We start from the raw sequence: 18,372 nt of genomic DNA, 5'->3' as shown, positions 1-18,372 counted from the left end.
TTAGAAGCACCCAGGCCAAAGTCTAAGGCCGAACTTCAGGCCTTCCTAGGCCTCCTGAATTTCTACAATTCTTTTCTTCCACATAAAGATAGTGTAGCTGAGCCTCTTCACAGGCTACTAGACAAACAGGCTGTGTGGCTGTGGTCACAAGCGCATGAGGCTTGCTTTAAAGAAGTCAATCCTTGTCACTTTTAACAGTGTTTCTTGCAAAGTTCAACGAGCCATCCTGTGGCATCGTTGTGATGCGTCCCCCCCCATACGGAGTTGGAGCGTGCCTGAGCACCTCAGCGAGGAATAAGTTCTCTCTTCGATACTATCCACGAACCACTGTACTAAGTGTCCGAGCGCAACTACGCTCAGATAGACAGGGAGGCTCTGGCTGTTGTTGCTGGAATTAAAAAATTCCACGTTTTTCTATATGGCAGGCATTTCACGGTCTTCACTGACCATAAGCCTCTGCTGGGACTGTTTACCACACGTAAGCAGACTCCCCACATCATTTCCCCTAGAATGCTTAGGTGGTCTATTTTCTTGTCTGCATATTATTTTTCATTACTCCACAAGCCTGGGACAGAAATGGGCCATGCTGATGGCCTCAGTAGATTGCCTCTGCCAAGTGAGAAGTGACCACGCGCCAGCTGTCTACATTCTATCATCCAAGCCGTGCCGAGCTCCCTCTTAGTGCTCAGGGAGGTTACCAGCTGAAAACAGGCACAGATACACACTTTTCACGTATGTCGCGCTGGGTCCTGTCCGGGTGGCTCTGAGCACTGCCTAGCCTGAGTTTCAGAGTTCGGTCCAAAAGGAAGAACTGTCCCTTCTCATGGGTTGTCTGTTTGGGAAACAGAGTTGCATTCCCAAGACAATGAGGACTAGAGGTCTTAGATCCCTCCACGAGGGCATCCTGGCAATGTTCGTCTGAAGGCTCTGCACGGCAGCCATGTGGTTGCAGCTTTAGATAAAGATATTGAGGCTAAGGTACACGCATGCCACCTGTGCCAACGATCTCGCCCAGAGATGCCCCAAGCTCCTGTGCATAGATGGGAGGAAACACAGTCCCCATGGTCTAGGGTGCACATTGAATACGCTGGGCCCTTTCAGGGCCAGTTCTTCTTGGTCCTTGTTGACAGCCATTCAAAATGGCTTGAGGTTGTGCCTGTCTCGTCCACCACCAATGCAAAGACTATTCAGGTACTGAGGGGGATTTTTGCTGCACACGGGCTGCCAGATGTCATTGTGTCTGACAACGGCCCTCAATTCACCTCCTCCGAATTCCAAGCTTTCTTACAGGCAAACCTGATTAGTCATGCCACGTCTGCGCCTTTTCACCCGTCCACCAACGGTATGGCTGAACGCATGGTGCGCATCGCAAAGGACGCCTTGAAGAGACTCACCTACGGGGACTGGCATCACAGGTTGGCTGACTTTATCCTTTCTTATCGCACCACACCGTCCACTTCTACAGGGAGAAGTCCAGCTGAACTTCATTGGGGGCGTCAACTTACTACTAAACTTGACCGGTTGCATCCGGACAGACTGCCTTCATCTACCTCACATCCTAGGGCAACTAGACAACTACTTGTGGGTGCCCCGGTTTGGGCTCGCAATTACGGGCCTGGTCATACCTGGGTCCCCGCTTCTATTTCCAGGGTCACAGGTCCTCTCTCCTATGAGGTTGCCCTGGACAACGGTCGTGTCCTGCGTCGGCACATCGACCAACTTTGCTCTAGGCGAGACTTTTCTGCTGAGACTCCTGGGTCTTTTCCAGGGGGGGAGGGGGACCCTTTGGAGCAAAGGGAAGGGCAAGAGCTACTGCCATCTCCACTGAGGGAGCCACAAACGGCTCATCCCAAGGTTCTGCAATTGCTCCGAAAAGAAAGTCATGGAGCTTACCCACACAACAGGCACTCACGCCTACTCCAGCCAGGGAGTCACCTCGGGGGCATACTCACTTTCCACACACATCACACAGCACTCCAGCAACGGAGGATACCCGGGGCATCCCAACAAATCATTCCCCGCAAGAGAGCTGGCACACAATCCCCAAAGTTGGCCTGACCTTACCCCAAATCCTACAGGGGGTCAAACATACACCGAGCTAGTCGAGGAACCAAGTCCCGACTACAACAACCCTAGCACAAATCAGGGAACACCTGAGTTTTGGGAAAGTACAGAAACCCACACGAGCCCGAACACAGAATGGGGTTCAGGGAATGGACAGCCTCCTGACAGGTCTTGTACTGACCTAGGAGGTTCTACAGAGACGCCCAGCAGCGGCTATCACTTCAAGGGGCCTGAGGGTCTACAGCTAGGTAGGTCAACCAGGTCACAAAGTAACAGAAGCCCTGGCCTGACGAGCCCGGTGGGCAAGCAAGCAGGCCCGGCATCGGGGCACAGTCCTTGGAAGACACCAGGGCACAATAGAGAGAACAGGCTCACGCCTCCCTCCAGTCAGGGGAATTATGCCAGTAATTCAGAGCTAAGAAGGTCACAGAGAGCAAAGAAATCTCCCAAGTACCTAGAAGACTACATAACATTGCTGGCAAAGCAAAAGCCAGTAAACAGTGGGAACATTGGGGAGCAAAATGTCGTATAAAATAAATGTTGTATGTTGGTAGTAGTTTTAGCCCGGGGGAAAGGGGTGTTATGTCCCGAGCCTTTGCAAACGGCTCGGGCGTTTGCAGGCAGTCCCGGGCAGGTGCAAAGCTGCCCGGGACCAGACAGGCTGTCGCCAGCGCCGTGCGCATGCGCGGGTGCTGGCGCGGGAAAAGTAACCCATTTACCCGGGAGTTGCCTATATAAGAGGCTGCGAGGCGTTTGGGCGAGGCTGAAGCCATCTTCCTGTAAGCTGAACGCTGAATAAATGAAACTGAGAACTCCAGCTGCTTCTCGTGTCTGTTTTCCCGCCACGGACTCAACACCTACTATGATTTTCTTTCCTTTTACCAGTTCCTCTCCCTTCTCCCCAAAAGTTGTGTGGGTATGAGTACAATTTCTCAGGATCATATTTTATGCATCTCATGAAGTAAATTGTGATGAACCCATATTATATGTGTTAAAGAATATATTATTCTATAATATGCCATAAAAGTCTTCTTTTATACTTATATTTAATTGTTTAATTATTGTTCTAATTGTTTTAATGACTTATTTTATTATATGCCACCCAAAGTCTTGTTGTGAGATGAGCTGCTATATAAATCTGATAAATAAATAATTCAGTTTTGCTGAAGAGATTAATAGTTACTCCTTTGGAAATGAAATGTAATTCTGTTAATAAGCAAATGGTATAGCAACCTGTTTATTTTTCTTTTTAAAATCTGACCAAAACTGTGAGCATCTGCTGAACTCTTCTAACATTTCTAATTCACAGAGTTTATGGTCTAATGAATTTGAATCTTTGTGTTTGAATTCAGGGCTTTCCAAGTGAGCAATGATTTTTGAATGCTTAAACCAGAGCTTCTTGAAATTGACACTTAAATGAAGCTGAAGTTTCTGTCTGCTAAGGCCCACGTCGTATAATTATGAATTCTTCTGAAATAGGAGCCCTGGATCTTCAGATACTGCAGTGGTATCAGTATAATTCCAATAATAATGATTAGAAAGCAGCTATTAGACTTTGATTCAAAATGACAACAAATAAATTAAAACACTATGAATAGCCATACTCCAGATTATTAGCTAATGCTTAGAAAAGGAAAAACCTACCAAAATCCAATAATTACCTGACAGAATAAAAACAGAAAATGGTTTAGAATATCATCATTAAATAATTACATTTTTCCACTTTGCCAAGGGAGATTATGGCAGCCATCTCCCATTACCTAGAGACTGTACAGACTATCTGGGAAAGAGACAACTCTAACTCTAACTCACACTTACCAATATCAAGTGGCTGCAGACACTATGGCCACCTGGACCCAGGATTATTTTGTGCAAGAGTTCCATATATACTCTTGGATGGGGTAGACTTCTCCACTCAAAAGTAGGACACAATTTGGGATTTAAAGTTCCTACTCAAACAGCAGATGCTACTCTGGCCAATAATGGGCCTTGGCACAGCTTTGTCTGGTGCCCCAGTTGCAGCACTTCCTGGATTGAGAGACCTTTCAGACAGACATTTATGTTCTAATCACCTTGCATCTTGGTATAGCAATGAGTTGTACATTGGGCTGCCAGCCTGCCCCCAAAATACTTTTGCCTAAATAATGGCTATTTCCATCAAGTTTACTTTCCATTTTCTTTACTCTACGTAGGTCTTAAAGACCTCATTGTTGTAGGTTAAGATAGACCCTCATATTGCATGTGGGGTTTTTTGTATTAAATAACTAGGTCTGACTTTGGTTTCTTTTGAATTGTGTTTTATATGTTTATTATATTATTAGCTTCCTAGAATTGGTTTGGAGGTAAGTAAGGCCTTAATTAAGTTAAATAAATAAGGAATTCATGATTATGGAAAATTTAGCAAAACATAATATACCTCTGAGAATGCTTCTGTAAGGATATAGAAAAATTCCTATATAATTGAAATAAATATACTGTTTTAAATAAACACATGTTGGCTACAAAGAAGGCCTTTCAATACAGTGCCATTTCCTGGAAGAAGTGAAACCTGCTGTTGAAATATGGCCTGACTATAAAAATTTGGAACGCTTACAAATTTCCAATAGATTTTGAAATTACTTCTAAAATGGGGATGAGTTAGCGTCTTCTGTCAAGAGCTCCCTCTAAAAGTTGGTTGTATTACCCTGTAATAATCCCCCTTTTCCATTGCACATCTCTCCCCCATGCCCATCTTAATGGAAAGGGAAGATGAATTTGAGATGGATGCATGCTAGATCATTTTGGCCAAGATCTATCCTGACTGAGGGCTACTGGGAAGCAATAATTTCCCCACTGCTTTCTCCAGCACAAAGATATCAATGGAGGAGCTACCAGGAGACAAATGGTGAAACAAGCATTGCCATGTTGTATATTTTGCTTCTATATGACTGAGGCGAAAATTTACCTGGCAATGTTCTTATGTTCATGTCATCATTCTGATTAAACTATTGGATTGTATGGATCCCTCTGCTTTGGCAGATCTGTTTATATACACTCATTCAAACACACAAACATGCAAGCCCAAACCTCCAAACTTTCCTCACATTCCAGCTTCCAGATGTCAATAGACTGGGAAGACTGGAGAAGAGAGAGGAAGGAGGAAACTGTCCAATCTACAATGAAAAGAGATGGTTCTGGATAGAAAAAAAAATGATAATGACATTAATTGACATGGATATTTGCTGTCTGATGTCATAGTATTAGAGGAGGAATACCCATTTTATGGATTGTGTCTATGAAGGGGGAGCTGGGGTACTGAACTACAACGACCTGGCAATTTCCCAGGAAGGAGAAAGCCCAATCCAAGGGGGAGGGGGTGAGACAAGAGATAACATATCTTCAGAGTTAGATAGGAAAAGGAAGAAGAGATTTAAATGGCCATTTTCCTAAAATCTCCCAGGGTATATCTGATAGATTTAGAGTAGTATTGATTTAGTCTGACAACATTCTGTCTATATGATGTGAGCAAATAAAGAATTAAACTTTGATTGGATTGCTCTATGTCATTCTTGGGTTGGGCTTGCCATCCTGAGAGGAAAAAAATAGAAAATTCTTCTGCATCTGTTTAAGATATGGAACTCTATTCCTCTTCTCTGCTGTGAGTTTATGTTAGAATGGAGAAATGCAATACCTCTAAATGGGAAAGAGTGAAAGAAAAGGTTCATAAATGAAGGTTGAATTAAGCTGATTTATTGCCAAAAGCCTATCCACAGGAATCTTCTCAATTAAAGGTTGACATCTTCTTGGGGTTAGATAAGGGTCAATGGTACTCGGGGGGGGGGGGTGTTGGATTTAGTTTGCTTGTGGTTATGTAGGAATTCTAGACTGCTCCATCTTTTCATTCTGCCCCCAGGTTCTGTCATTCCTTCTCCTACATTTCTCAGGCTGATATCCATGGGCAGGAAGAAGTGGGAGGAGTGAGAATGAGAGAAAAACAGGTGAAGGACAGTATTTGGTGACCTCAGATAATTAACAGAAATAAATTATAAAAGAGAAGGTGGCAGTTGGCATCCCACGTTTCAGAGAAGTTAAGAGACTGAGACTAGAAAGGCAGATGACATGAGAGCAGAAACTGGCAAGGTGAGAAACAAAGACTCTGAAATCGGACAGGACTGTTTTGTGAACCCATCCCAGGTGCAGTGTAAGAAATAGACTGCAAGCTGCCTATTAAGAGTACAAAAGAAGTTCAATATTTAAACCTTTCAATATCTGTCTGTCAGTCTATCTTCACTGTCTGTCTGTCTATCATCTCTATCTATCAATATGTCTGTCTTTCTCTCTATGTCTCTTTCCAGATTTTTAGTTTATCAGAAGCTGTTCTTTATCTTACTAAGGTTATAGTATCTACAATAAAATATCTTAGTCACTTAAGTTGAATTTCTAAATTCCCATGAGTGCTAAGTTCCAGGAAAATGAATATTGAAGAGAATATTGAAGAGAATATACAAGAGTTTACACTGACTACTTTCATCTTTAATATTTTCACATCCATTTCCATCAATGAATCAGTCAATCAATCCTATCATTTGGTTCAGAATTATATTGTGAAACTGCAATATAAATGTGGTGAGGTATTTTTAAAAAACTCTTGAAGCTAGATTCATATTGATCATATTTATTTTATTCAAAAGTTTTTTCTTTCATTGCTTAAATTGCAATAGAATAAGGGATAAATTCTAATTTACCAATTAAGAAAAGGCCATGGAATTTCTTATGCCAAGAGATACACAGAAGTCATAAGCCTAACCTAAAACTCCAGTCCTTCTTATATGGCCCAATGGTACCAAGTCATTCCAATTTACAAATAACCAGACAAGATTCTGAACTTGTGTATTAATTAGAAAATTCAATTTATGTAAAAAAATATATAATCTCTTTATAGTCAATTCTAATATTGTGTTGGCCTACTTTAATTCCCATAACACCTTAATAATTCATGTAAGAGTTGCTAATGCTAAATCAAAAGGAAGGAAGAAAAGTGGCAGGTATTATGACATAAATTTAATAAATTTAACATAAGAAAGAAACAAAGAGAACAGATCATTAATAATCTATAATTTAAGGACTAACCAAAATTTAAAAATTGTGAAATCAAACATAAGACATGCCTCAAACAAAAGTCAGAGATTTGATAACATCCAAAATTATTGCTTTCTGGTTATTTTAATTGCAAGATCATAATTCAGAAATAATATTGTCAGAATCTTGATGATCATATATAAATCCTCTTTGAGTCTCTCTTTCAGAAAGGTGGGTAGTTTGGAAATACGAAATATAAATAAATAATTAAAATCCTGGCTGAGTTAAGGATACTATGGTTAGAAAAATATGCAGTTGATTTGCAAGCCAAAATAGTTCTTAAATCATAGCATCCACATTTATCAATGAAATAGGTCTATTATAACATATTAAGTATTTGAAATAATTATGCCTGGATTAGGAATAACTATGATATATTTTTTTATAAAACTAAAAAGTCTGAATTTATTTTAAAAAATGTTGAAACCTGTATATATTTTGCCTCAGGCCAGGGAAAGACTGTCAGAATCTATAATATTGTTATAGGTATAATTATAACCATAATGTTGGCTATACAATAATTTGATCTCTAATACATGCTTTTTAAAATTTATTCTTTTACTATTTTTAAAATAGATCTTTAGTGGTATCTCATTCCAAAGACAGTGATGTCATTTCCTATTGTATCTTCTTAATAAAGTCTTTAACTTTCAATAAAGAGACTTCAAGGACTGCTTAAAGTATGACTTTAATTTCATATCAAACAATAAAACACATCTCACAAGAATGTGACCTGAAACTGTATCAGTGTCTGTTATCATGTGTTTTAATTTTAAACGGCAAAGAATGAGATATCAAGAAACAATCCATCTAAAAAAAAATTCTGTCTGGGCAAGAAGGAAATATATTCCTGTTGAGAAGATTAATAGGTATTCATTTAAATTCAAACATTTAACTTTGTAATTTGAAATATTATTTGGCCTGATTAAAAAAAATCAGTTGTATGGTTGATTGCAATGATTGTGATGGTTTTCAATGAAAAGAAATTAAAATAAATAAAATATATATGCTCAATGCTTACCTCATAAATAATAATAATAATAATAATAATAATAAAGTTGGAAGGGACCTTGCTCAGGCAGTTACTCTACACCATTTCAGACAAATAATAATAATAGTAATAAAGTTGGAAGGGACCCCCTGCTCAGGCAGGAACCCTACACCATTTCAGACAAATGGCTGTTCAGTCTCTTCTTAAAAACTTCCAGTGTTGGAGCATTCACAACTTCTGGAGGCAGGTTGTTCCATTGATTAATTGTTCTAACTGTCAGGAAGTTTCTCCTTATTTCTAAGTTGCTTCTCTCCTTGATCAGTTTCCATTCGTTACTTCTCATCATGCCTTCAGGCGCCTTGGAGAATAGCTTGACTCCCTCTTCCCTGTGGCAGCCCCTGAGATATTGGAACACTGCTATCTCACATATCTTCATTGTCCCAAGTATGAGATCCTCCCTGAGCCAAATTTATTTGATTAAAATTACTTTCATCTATTATATGATCCATTAGATTAAATTCAGATATTGATTATATATTGTCCTGTAGCACTTTTGATGAATCATGTACTGTAAATACAGGAATGCAAATCTTGACTAATAGTTGTGACTATTTTCCGTTTTATTAAAATGGTGCTTTTTTATAAATTAGCTTTCTTATTATTTTAATTGAAAAATAGCATATAAATGGAAGTTATATTAAATTAACAAGAGAGCCAAGGAGATACTTGCTGTTATTTCTGTGCCTAATTTGGTAGCCTAATAGCAATAAGGAGAAAGTTCTTATTTAGTACATTTAATTGTAGAAAAAAATCAGCTAAATTTACCTGGCAGCAGGAAGCATAATTGAGGGAATTGAGGCCTTGGAGTTTTAATTATTTAAAATTATAATGTTAAAAAGTGATAATTTGGCAATAGGGGATTTAAAGGAAGTGAGATACGGAGGTAACTATGGTATTGAGCCTGCATATTTTATATTATTATTATTATGAGCTTCTTTCATTGAATATGAAAATCACCACAATAATTGCAATCATAACAATATACAATGGATTTTTAAAAACCAAATAATAGGCACATATTGGTGGTGCATATGAATTTTCTGAATCATCTTTGCCAGCAGACAAATAGTTTGAAAAATGTTTTTTCCATCAGCATTAAGCACATGGGGAAAATTCAACTACTATTAAAAACTACTGTTTCCAGTTTCTAAACTCTGTAACTCAATTGTATTTCATTTGATTTCTCTGAAATTTGGCAACAACTACTTCTCTTCAAAGTGATCTTCCATGTTAACATTTTATAGTAGTGCAGCAAATGATACACAAGGAGTAAAATGTTTGCAGGTTTAACACAAAATGTGATATATCTAACAGAGCCTTTATTCTCCAGAATGTTTTAAAGGGAATGTATTTGTATATAAGAGCTAGAAGTTATGTGGGAATTTTAGAAAGTAAACTAGCAAATCTTCAATGTGTATGATTTTTTCCATATTTATCTGCTGATCCTTCGTACAGCCAAATAACCTTCTCTGAGATTATGAATGAATAGAGGAATATGCTTTCAAGATGCACTGAGAAATGTGCAATTTTACATTCCTCCAAAAATACTTTAACCAAATTGTCTTTCTTATTCCAAACAATATACAAAAAAATAGAGGAAGAACTACTTGATGATTCAAAGACATTGACTTGGAAAGTCAGTTGGCAAAGGAAGAAAGCTAGAGTAAGACTGAAGAAAATAGACATCCTGACCCATTAGATGGAATATTATACTATTAAAGAGATGTATGAACATGGCTAAGAGAATAGATAATTGTTGGAAATAGAAGTGTTATTAGGATTTATAACTAGAATTTTATATTTTGGTATAGGAAGCGAAATATGAAAATGCTAAAAGGGCTTGAACAAGGGAAGCTTTTGGTTGCCCAGATATAATTTATTATGAGAAAATTATAAGCGATAGAGACACCTTGAACACTGATGGGAAATCAAAAAATTTTAAAAAGTGAGAAAAACAGGGTATTGATTGAACAAATGGATATTAAGTGCAAATGCAATTGAGATATGTTTTGGTTAGAAAAGATATTCTAAATTGACACTACTGATATTATATATAATATTAGAAAAATGTAACAAAGATGCTGATATTCAATTGTATATGTATTAACAGCAATAAGAATTGTATTTGCCCAGTATGAAAAATATATAACATCGGAAGAAGAGAGGAAGCACTGGATGCAGTGGTGGGATTCAGCCAGTTCGGCTATTTGCAAATGCAAATGTTATTTGCATTTTGGCAGAACCGGTAGCTAATTTTTTGTTGCCCAGGCCCAGAATGGTCTTCCAGAAGTGGCATCTACACAGAGAACCGGTTGTTCACATGTTTGAATCCCATCACTGACTGGACGGTGTAGTATTGTACCTAGATTGAGGAAGTTAATATGTACCACTGAATTACTAATGGACCCAGACAACATGTTGTTTATTAAGTACTTATGACTGTAAAACTAGAAAATTAATAAAATACCTAAAAAATGTGCAATTTTAGCTAAGCATTCACATAGCTGAATTAAAGCCTGAAATTGTTGAAATTCCATTTGTTGATAGAAAATTGAGGGACCAGTTGCTATTTATCTAAGAGAAACTGAGGTAAAATCAGTGTTATAAAACAGAAAAATCAGATGTTTATCAAGAGGCTTAACCCTTCTTTTTTTGAAAAAAAAAACACCTTTCAATATAATAAGTTTCTTATTATTTGTAGTTGTAACATAGCTCTTGAACCACTGAAAAAGGCTTGCAAATATAGGCCTTTTCACTGAATGTTTGCAGATCATCTCACCTGGAATGGAAAAATATGATTTTGCAGCAATATGTTGATAAAAACTAAACAGTAAATAGTATAACCAGTGACAACTTATCCAAGGAGCATTAATTATTACAATGGTTCACATTTTTCCTTGACCTTTGGAACTAATTAGTATAATGAGATCAATATTTATGTATTATTTCTTTAAAAATTAATAAGGTTGATTTTGATTTTAACACATATACTGTATATGTTAAAAATGAGAATCCTGGATATACACATGTGGTAAAAATAACAAATAAACTCAACCACCAGGATAAGAATATAAACAAAACTGTTAAATATATATAAGTACTTATGCCAGTTATATAAGCATACACCCTGATCCTACGTTTTATATCTGACGATGTCAGCAGTGTGGCTGATGAAAGCTAAGTACTTCCATATATTAAACAGTTTTGTTTATATACTTATCCTAGTGGTCAAGTTTATTTATTATTTTTACCGTGTGTGTGTGTGTGTTAAATTTGGATTGCTAACAAAAAGTTAAAGGGAAACTTATAGACCCTTTTAAATAGACATTGCAAACATATATTCCTAAAGATCTCTGTGATTTTAATCAATATAAAATAAACTATATAGATTTTTAAAATAAACTTTTTAGTACAAATGTAATTAATGTAAAGGCAAATTTCAATAATATTGATTATATATATATATATATATATATATATATATATATATATATATATATATATATATATATATATATTCAATAATGATGGTGAAAATGCGACTCCCGGAATGAATAAAGCGCGTTCACCAGGAGAGTTTAAAGTTAAAATACTTTAATTAAAGTATTTTACTATATTAAAAGGTTGCCAAGCTTTCGTTGGGAAAACTCCCCAACATCTTCAGGGCTGAGAGACCGTTTCTAACAAGGTGGTTTAAATGGGTTCCATAGACGTCTGCGCTTGGTTCCTAGACCGTGCCAGCATTCCCCGCTGAACAGCTGATAGATGGGAGGGGGAATCGGAGTAAAGTTTTATTTCGTCGTTCTCTTGAGCACTTGTGTTCACATCTCCGTTTGAATCATCCTCCTCCATCATGGTGTCCTCCATGCTCATCTTCCCTCGTAGGTCAATATTCAATCCCCCCCATTTCTGTGAGTAAAAGTCTGTTGGTATTTGGGCAGATTCCCCGCTCATGTTACTTTCCCTTTTATCAAGCGAACGGGTCGTCATCACATGTTTTTTCTCCCCTCTCTGTATGGGATATTCACTTTTATTATTATTATGGGTAGTGCTAAATTTAGTGGTTCTATCCTCAAATTTCTTAAGCGCTCCAATGTCATTATTGTTGTTTTCTCCAATTAAAGGGGGTGTGGTTTCCCCTTGATGTTGTTGGGAGGTTTCTGGGTAGTCTATATCAGATTGTTTCTGGTAGGGAGGAGGTGTAGCTCCTGATTTAGAACGTTGTGGATGTTGATTGTAAGGTTTGTGATATAAAGGATGATGGTTTGAGTTCCATTTTCGTAGCGCTTGTTGTGCTGGGTGCAAGTCAATGTGACGATTGATTGAGTTGTTATTCGAGAACCAGGCTTCTTTTAGCAGCCGACCTCCCTTCGTGGCATCACTGGCTATGATAAGGGTGTTATTGAAGTCGAACTGATGGCCTTGTTGTGCCATATGCATCCAAAGTTGTGAGTGTGGTTCACCTCGTTTTATGGCCAGTTTGTGTTCGTGGAGGCGAGTTTTCAAGCGTTTGGCTGTTTCTCCCACATAGTTGCCTTCGCAGTTTTTGCAGTTGATCTTATAAACAATAGCAGATTTCTCCATGGTAGGTAGGGGGTCCTTTGGATGCATAATTTTTGATCATAGGGTTTGGTTAGGTTTGTGAGCTACTTCTATACCATGGGGTGCTAGTAGTCTGGCTGTGGCCTCTGAGATGTTACTTATGTATGGGAGGGAGATGCGTGTTTTTTGTAGGGGGGAATCCCTTCTTCATTGGGTGGTCCGGTGCTGGAAAGTTGTACAATGTCGTTTGATAAATTTTAATGGATAACCGTTATATATGCACGTACGGAAGAGGTGTCTCCTCTCTTCTTTCTTATATTCATCCATGCTGCAGTGGGAGTCAACGCGTTTAAATAACGTTTTAATGCAGCTGATTTTATGGGAAACAGGATGATTACTCTGGTAATGGAGGATTTTATCCGTGTGGGTTGGTTTACGGAATACCTTCATATGTAGGTATCCATCTGGTTGATGGTGGATGGAAACATCTAAGAAGGCAAGAGAATTGTGTCTTTCTTCCTCTACAGTAAACCTTATGTCAGAGTAGATGGAATTTAATATTCCCATAAATGTAGTTACATGTTGTCTTTTGACAATACGCATCTCCCTCCCTATCAGCTGTTCAGCGGGGAATGCTGGCACGGTCTAGGAACCAAGCACAGATGTCTATGGAACCCGTTTAAACCACCTTGTTAGAAACGGTCTCTCAGCCCTGAAGATGTTGGGGAGTTTTCCCAACGAAAGCTTGGCAACCTTTTAATATAGTAAAATACTTTAATTAAAGTATTTTAACTTTAAACTCTCCTGGTGAATGCGCTTTATTCATTCCATTTATAATTATGCCCGGGAGTCGCATTTTCACCATCATTATTGAATATATATATATATATATATATATATATATATATATATATATAATATGTGTGTGTGTGTGTGTGTGTGTGTGTGTGTGTGTGGTGTGTGTGTGTGTGTGTGTTTTCTGAGGTTTTCGCGGGTGTTTGTATGTTTGGTTGTTCGGGTTTTCTCCCGCGTAAAATTGGAAGTGTCTTGGCGACGTTTCGACGAAGTCCCATTCGTCATCTTCAGGCTGGTGTTTTCAGCTTCGTGCTGAAAACATTGCTGCTCGAAGCACGAAGCTGAAAACACCAGCCTGAAGATGACGAATGGGACTTCGTTGAAACGTCGCCAAGACACTTCCAATTTTACGCGGGAGAAAACCCGAACAACCAAACACACACACACACACACACACACACACACACACACACAGACACACACATACATACATATATATATATATATATATATATATATATTCATTAAAATGTAGATGTTACCATCAATGTGTGAAATTAGGCATTTTATACAATGATTAGGAAATCTATAGAATGCCAAAAATGGACTCAAGCCTAGCCAGTCCAGAACTTTATTTTTAAATTGAGCATAAATAAGGCAAGTTTAAATCTGTTGAAAATGAATGAATGCCAGGCTAGTTCTTTTAGGCAAAGATTCAATGTTTACTGCTTTTTGGGATAGTGGAAGGCAAGGCTTGAACTTCCCTGTACCCTTTCTGTATCTGTAAGTAAGTGAAAGAGATTTAAAAAATAGTTTTCCTGTGAATTCAGTAGGAAGAAGCCACAAAGGGAAAAATGCCTCAAGAGAAACAAACTGCGCCTTAGTGGCTCAGTGGTTAGAAGGCAGTACTGCAGGCTACTTCTGCTGACTGCCGGCTGCTAGCAGTTTGGCAGTTCGAGTCTCACTGGCTCAAGGTTGACTCAGACTTCCATCCTTCCGGGGTGGATAAAATGAGGACCCAGATTGTTGGGGGCAATATGCTGACTCTGTAAACCGCTTAGAGAGGGCTGTAAAGCACTGTGAAGTGGTATATAAGTCTAAATTCTATTTGCTATTTCTATTTACTGATTTTGTCAGCACTATTAAGTAGACCAGATCAGGAAATCAGCTCCATAGCAAGGTTTCTTTTATTGGGATTTATAATAATAGCATCCTGTAAGTCTGATTGTGTTGTTCTTCCTCCTCCATCTTATTCATATTAATGGTTGTTGGAATTGGGTATGTCTAGTTTAATGAAGAGGAGGACTAGGGATGACATAATAGCAATGTTCCAATATCTCAGGAGTTGCCATAAAGAAGAGGGAGTCAAGCTACTCTCCAAAGCACCTGAGTGCGGGACAAGAACCAATGGATGGAAACTAATCAAAGAGAGAAGAAACCTAAAACTAAGAAGAAATTTCCTGACAGTTAGAACAATTAATCAGTGGAACAACTTGCCTCCAGAAGTTGTAAATGCTCCAACACTGGAAGTTTTTAAGAAGACATTGGACAACCATTTGTCTGAAATGGTATAAAGTTTCCTGCCTGAGCAGGGGGTTGGATTAGAAGACCTCCAAAGTCCTTTTCAAGTCTGTTATTTTATTTTCTATTTTCTATTCTCCAGTGAATCAAGGCAGTGTATGTCTGAGCTTTTCTGAATATTGTCTTATTTTTTTCTCTACATTCATCTCTACCGATGGAGTATGGACTCACATAGGAAAGTAAAAAGGTATTCTCCTGAATAGATGCAAAATGTAAGGATGCACACTGAAAGCTACTGATTGCGTGCTGTCAGTGACTGTTTCCTGTTGAATGAGCACAGACAGTTAAGGCAATATAAGACAGCCAAGTTCTAGTAAGTAGATTCCCTTGGTGAGTAAACAGGGAATACAAAGAGAAGTGTGCTGGTGGAATCAGCTGGAGAACTATGTATTTGGCTAACTTGAATAATTAAGAGGGAATTAAGAAAAAATAAAAGCTCTTTTTTCTGGTAGTGATTTTTAAGATTGAGATAGCCTTTATTGTCATTTTTTTTACTGTGAGCAGACTGGCACAAATTCTGTTCTCTGGTCTCAGAGTATATATATCTACCCATACACATACTTAACACACATAGACATACATACATACATTTGTTGTTGTTAATTGCGAAGTCATGTCCGACCCATCGCGACCCCATGGACAATGTTCCTCCAGGTCTTCCTGTCCTCTACCATCTTCTGGAGTCCATTTAAGTTCACACCTACTGCTTCAGTGACTCCATCCAGCCATCTCCTTCTCTGTCGTCCCCTTCTTCTCTTGCCCTCCATCTTTCCCAGCATCAGGCTCTTCTCCAGTGAGTCCTTCCTTCTCATTAGGTGGCCAAAGTATTTTGAGTTTCAACTTCAGGATCTGGCCTTCTAAAGAGCAGCCGGGGTTGACCTCTTCTAGGACTGACCGGTTTGAACGCCTTGCAGTCCAAGGGACTCGCAGGAGTCTTCTCCAGCACCATAGTTCAAAGGCCTCAATTCTTTTGCGCTCAGCCTTTCTTATGGTCCAACTTTCACAGCCATACATTGCAACTGGGAAAACCATGGCCTGGACTATACGCACTTTTGGTGGCAGGGTGATGTCTCTGCTTTTTAGAATGCTGTCTAGATTTGCCATAGCTTTCCTCCCCAGGAGCAAGCATCTTTTAATTTCTTGGCTGCAGTCCCCATCTGAGGTGATCTTGGAGCCCAGAAAAAATAAAATCTGTCACTACCTCCATTTCTTCCCCATCTATTTGTCAGGAATTGAGAGGGCCAGATGCCATGATTTTGGTTTTCTTAATGTTGAGTTTCAAGCCAACTTTTGCACTCTCCTTCTTCACCCGCATCAAGAGGCTCTTTAGTTCCTCTTCACTTTCTGCCATTAGAGTGGTATCAGCTGCATATCTTAGGTTGTTGATATTTCTCCCGGCAATCTTAATTCCAACTTTTGATTCATCTAGCCCTGCCTTTCTCATGATGTGCTCTGCATATAAGTTAAATAGGCAGGGCGACAGTATACAGCCTTGCCGGACTCCTTTTCCAATTTTGAAACAATCAGTGGTTCCGTGTTCGGTTCTCACTGTTGCTTCTTGACCCGCATATAGGTTTCTCAGGAGACAAATGAGATGGTCTGGTACTCCCATCTCTTTAAGAACTTGCCACAATTTGTTGTGATCCCCACAATCAAAGGCTTTTGCATAGTCAATGAAGCAGAAGTAGATGTTTTTCTGGAACTCCCTAGCTTTCTCCATGATCCAGCGTATGTTGGCAATTTACATACATACATGTACATACATACATACATACATACATTCATACATATATGGCTTTTTTTGTCATAGAAGTCCCAGAACGGAGTTCCAGCACCTTTTTTGTATGGAACCTTGTAGGATAGGCAAGGCGGGTTGTATGATGTGTGTGAGTTCCGGCACCTTTTTTTTTTTTTTTACAAAAAAAGCACTGCATACATACACATACACACACACACACACACACATTAATCACTCCATTTTGAATACATAGCAGAGAGAGGAAACTTGAGAGTTTACAAGGTTGATACTATATGGAACAAAACTGTGACTGAATCTGGATGTTCTGTTTCAGATATTAAAAAATGAAAATAGGTTTCTCCATTCATTATGTGACCTGCAATTTTTATGTCATGTTACTATTTTCATCTAAATATAACCTGGCACATATTTGCAGTAGGTGCACACTTGTGATTATTTTTGAAGAAAGAGCTAACCCCTCCCCACAAAACTTGGAGCAGCAAGAGGCCAGAGTACAACTTGCAAAGGAGAATGAAGAGCAAAGGAAAGATGTCCATGGTAAATTAGTTGAACAAAGGATTAAGTCCGGAGATGAGAGTGATAATTAGAAATGAGAAACCTAGAATATTTTGTAATCAAGTGGAATTCTCTGAAGAGAAAAAGAGGCTCTGATTCTCCAATGGAAGAAAGTGAGACCCTATGGAACAAGAATAAGGTTAATAGAACTCTAAAAAGCAAGAAAACACATGTACCATTCACTTCAGTTTGTAAAAGATACAGATCCAATGACAGTTATTTCTTCCTTATAATGTATTGGAAATAGCAATACATGGGGAGGAAGGGGAAATGACACTGCAATACTATTAGAATAATTTCATCATTGACTCTGAATATCCCCCCCCCCCAAAAAAAAAGCTTAAAATGCTGGAGACTGAAGCAATACCATCTACTTTCATTGAAAAAAAAAACTGGAAAGAGAAATTATAAGTGACCACTTGGCTATGAAGATGACACTGTAAATAGAGATTTGGTTTCTGAGACAACAATTTGAGTAAATTGGATGATAGCTGACTGGTAATCGAATGACAAGCTCAATCAGGAAGATTTTGAACTGAATCCTGTGGAATGAAAATAACTGTAAAACAAATCCTAATATGAAAAACTTAAAGTAAGGGCCTCATATAAAGACTTATCCAGTGTAAAAGAGTGTGAGTGCTATTGTATATGGGTAACCCCCAGGCGCTTCCACATAATTATCCATGTGAGTATGAAATCATGATGCACATAGAAAAGCAGAGCTGTAATATTTGTGTCACCATTTGCTGCCTGCTGTTTCTCCCTGCACCAGATACCACAATGAAAATTAGATCATACAGTTTATGGCCATTGTCTACAAACTAATGTTTTGGTTATGGTAAATAAATGAAATTAATTTGAAAATGCAGGAAGAGAAATATAATTTAATAATTATAACAGGATGATG

The sequence above is a fragment of the Crotalus tigris genome, unplaced genomic scaffold (genome assembly GCF_016545835.1).
Source record: "Crotalus tigris isolate CLP2741 ecotype Arizona unplaced genomic scaffold, ASM1654583v1 scf7180000020129.766959, whole genome shotgun sequence".
NCBI lineage: Eukaryota > Metazoa > Chordata > Lepidosauria > Squamata > Viperidae > Crotalus > Crotalus tigris.
This window is presented reverse-complemented; position numbering follows the sequence as displayed.